Here is an 8,516-nt window from a genome sequence, read left to right on the forward strand (position 1 = left end):
ATATTGTGAGGTTACAAACCCTGACACCAAACAAGACCTTGTAGATATTTCTGAAGCAAGTTTCTCACATACATGGTGGTCTTGGGGTAACCCAAAAGTTGAGCAGCACGAAGAGTGACTTCCCCTATCATAATGGTCCAGCAAGCTATGAGCAATAAAACTGCTTTCAGTATGTAGCATATGGCATACACTGCAGGCAATGATCTCACATTTGGGGCACATTTTTCCAGTGTGAATCTTTTCCAAGGAGAAGACCTCTTTTTTTGCCTTCAACTTCCTGGAGTCTCTTCTTCTCAAGCCTCCTTTCTTGTCTTCAAAAAGGAATGTCTTTTCATTGAGACTGAAAAGCCAAAAGACAGATAAATGATCTAAATGGAAGTACATGAATTATGTCAGTTATTTATGCAAATATGAGGTGATCCAAAATCCAGTCTGGGTATCCCAAATGAGCTTTTTGCATTATAGGAAAAGAAAAGTTTTAGCTAAGACTGAAGTATGGACTAACCTTCAGTATTTGGACTATTGAGAGCTATGGGTAGGGGGGAGGATTACCTAGGATGGCATAGGTGAATGTCCCAATATGAAAATGAATATGAATAACCAGCACCAATGGAGCAAAAATGCCTTCAGTATAGTTACGTAATACCAGGCAAAGGAGAAGTTTCATTAAATGTTAACTTCTGCCAGCTAGAGAATCTGTCCTGTCTTTTGAAAACTAGGTCTTTCAAAGTAAACGTTTGCCCTTTGGACTAGCCATCCCGCCTTTTCTCCCAGTACTCAAAGATACCTCTGCAGGATCGGGACCAGTTAAAGCAGAATGGCAAAGTGGACATCTACAGGCATCATTGTAACTGAAGGTTGTGCAATACAGAAAAGTCGAATTTTAACTTCCACTGATAACAAATCTTTTATCATGAAATCCTGGCTATGTTTACTCAAAAATAATATTCATTTAGTAAACTTTACCCTCAACAATTGCTTAGGGTGTGATGACATATAACCAGCTTGACTGATCTTAAGTAGGGTGGAATCCTGTTAGTGCTTGAAGTAGCTGAATTATAGTTGAAAGTGAAAACAAAAAAGGCAAGCCACTTTTGAAATGCTGCCAAGAGAACTCTATGCATGCAGTTAGTAGGAACCGTGCTCCCTTAAAGGATGTATTCTTTTTTCAGTCATTAATTTAGTAAAATTTACTCATAAATAAATGAAGAAATTGGTGTCAGTCTCAAATAAGACAACTAGATGTGATCTGCAAAAATCTGTTGATTTTTAGATGTCAGCAAAAAGGTTAGGATTTTATATGCATCTCCACAATCCATGATTGTCCAGAGATTTTAAAACAGATCTGCTAAACAATGATAATAATATTTTTTCTGATTGCAATTTAATGGCAGCTTTATATCCCAACAATTTTTTTCAATCTGCTTATTATTCATATGCATCACAATATTCAACACAGGAAAATCCAGTTGCCTGTGAACAACACACTAGCAGTTGGCTTAACTAGACCTACTTAACTGATCTATTTTACTAGATTTGTATGATACACTGTACCAGAAACTAGCATCACAGTTCAGGTTATGCACAATAGGCAAGATGCAGTTTTGGTTGTCCTTTCATGCCTCTGAGGAATACAGGGTGCGCGAAGTTATTACATTTATTTTTGTACAGTTTGATAATACGAGTTGAAATTTAAATCCTATATTTGTCTCAAATGAGAAATTGGAGAGATTTTAATTGCTTAAAGAGAATCTTCAGAGTTTCTATTAAGCTTCACAACTAGTCAGAAAATAATGTTTGCACAATAAGCATGGTTGGCTAATTTGTGGCTCAATAATGTTATATAAATGCAGCCAATTGAGTTACTTCAATTAAAATAAGTATGCAAACAGCATATTTTTGTGCCCTTAACATCAGCTTGATATGCGTACATCAACAGGTGAACATTTAAAATTACTTACAAGAACCTACTGATAATGCTCCCTTCTTTACCTATTGTACAAAGAATCTTTAAAATTTACTTGTTACAGCATTCAACAAATAACAATTTGAATACTGTTTCTAAATTATCAGAGGACCAATTAGCTTTTTCTAGTTTACTTTCTTCCTATTACAATCTAGTTTATTGCTATTGTGAAAGAAAAAAAGGAAGAAAAAACACCTTACATTATATTACTTGAATGTCCAGAGAAGAAACGCAATCTGACAAACTTCTTAAGGAGGTGCCCATCCTTTTCTGTCCAAGGTTTTTCATCTCCTGTGTTTTTTTCTTGATTTCCTCTCTGTGTCTTCCTGGAATTATGTCCTAACACAGAGCAGGATATAAAATCATACTGAATACTATGAACTCTCTGATCCTCTTTCCATACAAATAGAACTACTGGGCTCTCCTAATCTTACCTGCAAAAAAAGTCACATACAGTAAGCAGAAAGCTTATGAATTAAAGCCACAAAAGTATTACTAACCTGAAGACATCTCTTTAAAGTTATGCACCTGAGCAAAGAAAAACTTTAGAGAGCCTAAAGAAGAAGGGGAATGTGACAGCAGGATGCAGCTTTTGAATTCAATAAATAAGCAACAGTGATCACAAAATGAAATTTTTTTTTTATCCTTTTAGATATTGCAAAAGCATTTTTTTTTTTTTGGTCTCTAGATAGAAGTGGGGAGGGGAGAAGGAAAGCAATTCTTGTAGCAAGCACACAAATGCAGATGTAAAATACAGCATAAGGGAATAAATATTTCCTTTCATCTCTGGAAAGTCAATCAATTGATCTTCATTTCCACAGTACGTCACTGTGTCTCCAAGAAAGTTCCTTTAGACTGCTCTAATCACATTAGCCTCTCTGTGTTCTCCATGTCATATTTTAATAATTGCATTTAATTTGCGCCTGACAAACTCACCTAGCAGATCTTGGCCATCAGCAAGTGATTCTGGCTCATCCTGATAATTTGTTAGATTTGGAAACATTTCCAATAATTATTTATTTGAACAAAAATTATAAATTATGTAAACGGGCATGTTTATTGAACCATATTTTTAAGGAACTTGTTTAAAAAGATGCATTTTTATGAAAGGCCCAGTCTAGCAAAATCCCTCCAGTACCATGGGGTCAGATTTTGTGCCTTAATTTTTAACAAAATTTTATTTTCCCAAATTCAGATTTTTTTTAATGCAGATAGGGAAGGAAGAACCAAGTGTTCTCACATCATCTTTGTGCAAGATTTAACTTGTCTCAATCCTTCATGGTATTATTTCTATGAATGAGTACTGTATTGGATGAGATGGCATAAAATGAAATAAAAATATATATGGAATAAAATAACTAAATAATAAAATAAAAGTATTGTGGAAACCATGCCTTAGAAAATTCTGTCTGTTTTAGCTCTTCAGTGTTGTATGTACTTCTACTATCTCTGATGAGATAGAGAAGCAGCAACTGCACCTTTTTAAACCTGTTTTTGCATTTCTATTTTTCTAAGAATCCCACTGAATGTCATAAGAGTTATTCCAATGGTTAGCAGACAAAAACACAGTGAGCACAACTCAACAATTTCTCACAGAGTCATATCATTTGTCTGACTGTCATTATAATTGGGGAGCTCTTCTTGTTATGGCAACTGTGTAAGGTGGGCTTTCAAGCTGTGACATTGTTTGAACCACTTTAGCACAAAATAAAAATGTGGGAAATAATCCAGCAAAGCCAGAAAGTTCTCTTCCTCCTCCTCCCTCATCTTTTTTAAAGTGGGATTTAGAAGTTCATCTTAGCAATTTAAATACCAAATTTTATTTGCAAGAGTATTTGTATTCCTGATTAATAGTTAAAGGATATATTTTAGTTGGTTAAATTTGTTTCTTAACATTCTGTGCAGTTAAAAGCATATCATTTTCAGAGAATGAGGCACAGACTGGCAATTAATCTTGCCCTATAAGATTTTATTCAGTATTTGTTTATATTGTTTATTCTTTATGAAGTTTAATTTCATAGGATTCCCTCTTCTGATATAAATAATACAGAAGCAACATGGCCACCCACCCTCTCTCTCCCATTCCCAACACAAAGAAAGTCGGAACATCAGAATTTAACAAAAATCCATTCATTCAGAGCAGGATTTAGACCAGTCAGAGTTCTAAGCTATGGGAAGGGCTTCTGGCAAGTATTAACAGAGAACAACAACTGAAGTTGGCAAGAATGTTACCAAGATACAAAATAAACTCTTCAAAGGAGTTAAAAGGTTCAGAAATGAAAAAAGGGGAAAAATGAATGCACGAAGAAACAAAGCATACCTTAATGTATGTCATATGAATTATAAAAAAGTTTAATTTATGAAAATTTCATCTTTGAAACCTAATGAATGAAAAATATTTTTTATTATTTATAAAGTTTTTTATTTTTTCATTTTCATAACATATAATCACACATATACTATTAAATAGCCAACATTGTATTGTATTATTAAATGCTTACATCAATTCATCTTACCATCAACTCCCAAAAGGAGTCGTTAGATACTCCCACGTAACACCTCTCCTGCGCGGGCTGCACTGGCTGCCTGTGGCTTTTCGGGTGCGTTTCAAGGTGTTGATTATCATCTTCAAAGCGCTCCATGGCACAGGACCTAGTTATTTGCGGGATCATATCCTGCCCCACACATCCCTTCGGCCGATTTGCTCACACAGAGAGGGACTCCTCCGGGTGCCGTCCACTAGGCTGTGCCAGCGGGCAACGCCCAGGGGAAGGGCCTTCTCTGTGATGGGCCCGACCCTCTGGAATGACCTTCCCCCTGATATTGGAATGACCACGGACCTCTGCTCCTTCCGCCAGAAGCTCAAAACCCACCTGTTTCAGCTAGCCGGCCTGGCCTAATTTAAGCTTTCCCACCTCAGTTTGTATTTTAAATTTTACGGTTTGGTTTTAAGGTTAGGTTTTTAATTTTTATAAACTTGTACAGGGGTCTGTTTAATCCGATTTTAATTATATTTATTATCGGTTGTATGGTTTTAATTTTGTACCTGTACACCGCCCCGAGTCCCTTCGGGGAGAGGGGGCGGTCTAGAAGTCTAATAAACTAAACTAAACTAACTAAAAACAATTATTGGCTCTTCATACACCATATTTGTACTTTATCCGTTACTTTCTTCTCCCTCTCTGCTCCCCCTCCCTACCTTCTTTCTTCCCTCTGTCATCCTTCTCTTCTCTACTTCCCCTTCCTCTCTCCTTCTCTTCTCCTTTCTCTCCTCCTCTTCCCCCGCCCCTTGCCCTCTCTCCTATCCTCTTGCCCTCTCTCCTCTCTTCTAAATGAAAAATAATTGAGAGGTCTTTCCAATTGTGAAGTACAGAGCTATAGCCTGCTTAGCTCTTCATTTACTTTTCTGTAACCATATTTAAGCTGCAAATGACAAAGTTTTATCATTTATAGCATATTACCCCCTTTTTAATTGAAAAGTCTCTCAGATTAATTTAGATTAGATGTTAGTCACTACCTACTGAGGTAAAATCTAAAAGGCTTGAGACAAAGAACAGGAAGTAGAATTAAAGAAGAAAATTCAGATTCCAGTTTGTCACATTACATGATTTTCTAGAATGGGATCAACAGGGGTTGAGCGAAGTGGTTTTGATGTCTCAGTAAAATAAACTGACTGTTATCTGCGCCTTTTTGAAAAGTAAGACCAGTACTGATAGATTTAAAATAAAGCTAATGAAACAGCTACCAAGCTCTTCCTTTGCTATCACCACCTGATATACAAGATATGTAAAAGAATAATATTAAATATAATTAGATTTTAGTCTTACTTTTATTACTGCTATGATTACACATGGGGCATTTGCATCTATGCGTTGGGGGTATTGTTATGTACATATGATTTTCTGTATGAGAGAGGCATGCATATGAAAGAGGTGTGCTAGGTATCTGGTTGGGAAATTCCAGAGACCTGTGGATCTTCTTAAGTTTTACATAGGATTTACCTGAAGCCAATGTCAAATCATATTACAGAATGAACCATTATGATCACAGGTACAATATTTTCTGATGCAAAAATGTTGATCCCAAGGGTTATCCAAACAGAGAACACATTCAATTTCTTAAAATGACACATAATAATTGTAAATCTCATGCTTTTTCAGTAGATCCTATGCCAATATGATAAGGTTCCATGTGGATCCACTTTTATATCCTTCTGTTTTTGTAACTAAGAAAGGATACATGTGAGGAGAGTGTGTATCTTTTCAATTTTCATTAAATAGTGAAAGACAAAAAGAAAGAAACTTAATCAAGTTGTGACAAATAAAGGTCTTTTTAATGTGCCTTCTTTTCTTGTGCTGGTTTTATAAGTTTGGGTTCCAGAGAGGCAGAGGTGTGTCCAGGGAGAACTTTAAGAAGTTTGATGTCCTTAGTTATTTGATAGCGGTATCAGTGATGAGATTGTGCTAATGCATCTACAATGCATAATACATCCCCTAATTTGAAGCAGTATACTAATTGTGCAGGCAACAATTTAATAGGTACATGATATATTTCTTCATGATCTCAAAGACTTAACTGCAGAGATCCTGCTAGGTAACTTCAATACAGAATACAAGACTGAACATTACAATAAGATTTCACATGGCACAAAATATAATACCATGCTCTTGTATCCCAATGTTAGGGTTTTTAAAAACACAGAAATTGGAATAATACTTTGCAGTTATCATAAACTGAAATTTGGTTTCCTTGTTAAACGTATGCTACTTCAAAACTACATTGAATTTGATAAGACACTTGTCTCTTAGTAACTACCCATGAAAAAGTGTTTAATTTTTCATAATAAACAGTTGGATACAGAAAGCAGAGAAATGGAAATACTGGAATAATTTCAATCTGCTTGATAGCAATGAAATTTAGAGAAACACCTTTTTGTTTTTGCATATTTAAGAAACCTGCACTTCATTTGAGGCAGATAAAATGTGTGACACTTCACATTAGAGCACAAGTGCTATAGCACTTGAGGTGTCTGGAAGTGGCAGTCCTTGTCTGAAAAAGGTATTTTTGGTCTTAATGACAGTTTGGTTCTTTAACAACCCTCCACTCTTAGGGGGGTTGGTTCTTGCTGTACTGTGCTCTCCAATCATGAAAATGTCATGATGGTAAAAATCCCTATTGCTTTAAATGATCAGATATTTGCTGATTGTTTTTGAAATGGTTTGTTATATTCCAAAATCAGGCAAAAGCTTTTAATATTTGCTGGCATCTGTACTGCAAATTGCTCTTTAAAAGTTACTTCTGAGCAGATTGTTTATAATTGCACTGACATTTCCTCACAGGCAGGGAGACGTATTCACAAATCAGTACCACCAGTGTACTTGCATGTAAGGTATTTTAGGCTAACATCTGCTGAAATTGGCACAACTGCTTAACTATTTCAAGAGAAATGAATTCTATGTTTCTGGGATGCTGTTCCTCCCCTTAATCTTTAAGTTAAATCACAATATTTCAATTTTTTTTACATATGGGTTTCCCTTTAAAATTTGATGCCTTTTTCAAATTTTGCATATAGAGTACATACAAACTTCTTGTTTTATACCTTACTATATACACTTACATAATTAACAGTGTTTCAGTGGCATGAAAAAAATGCTGTCAAATTATTTCAGGCCAAAACTCTCAATAAAGAGATCACAAAACTAGGACTCTACGGTTGCAGATTACTAGTGAAAATCATTTGTTTTAAAGAAAAGAAAGGAAATACATAGTAATGTATCAGGAAATTTATCAAAGGTCAGGAAGAAAACAATTGCTTTTATAAAAGACTGGAAGCCTTTTATGGACTTTTTGCTGAAAATAGAAAAAAAGTGAAGTAGTGATTTCCAGATTTTCTGATGTAAACAAGAGCTTAAATATTACAGATATGGTCTTGTAATATGATTTTAAAAGGGGAGAGGGATGTTTGCTTGTAGATGCTACAGAGAAGACCAGGAGTTGCTTCTTTGTCTTTTTTCCTTTCTTTTACTAAATGTATTTCTCCCCCCCTTTCCTTTCTTCTTTTTTCTAACTTTTCTCTATATATTTACACATTTATCTACATACATGAAATTAAAAGTTTTATACACACACATACAGACAGTCATATAGATGGCACAATGGCTCAGTGGGTAAGTCACTGGGCTTGCTGTCTGGAAAACTGGCAGCCCAGGTTCTAGACCTGAGTGCCATGTGATGGGGTGAGATCCCATAATTGCCCCATCTCCTGCCAATTTAGCAGTTCAAAAGCATGCAAATGTGAGTTGATAAATAGGTATCACTTCAATGGGAAGATAACAGCAGTCAATGATGTCATGCTGGACAGATGACCGCAGAAATGCCTTTAGACATTTCAAAGGCCTTGAAACAGAAATGAGCACCACTCCCTGTAGTCGGCAATGATTAGTGGAGTAAAATCTGCAGGGATTCCTTTACACACACACACACACACACACACACACACACCAAAGACATATTTATAGTTTATATAAAATCTCTCCCTGAGATTTGATCT

The sequence above is a fragment of the Natrix helvetica genome, assembly GCF_964273705.1.
Source record: "Natrix helvetica genome assembly, chromosome: 5".
Classification (NCBI taxonomy): domain Eukaryota; kingdom Metazoa; phylum Chordata; class Lepidosauria; order Squamata; family Natricidae; genus Natrix; species Natrix helvetica.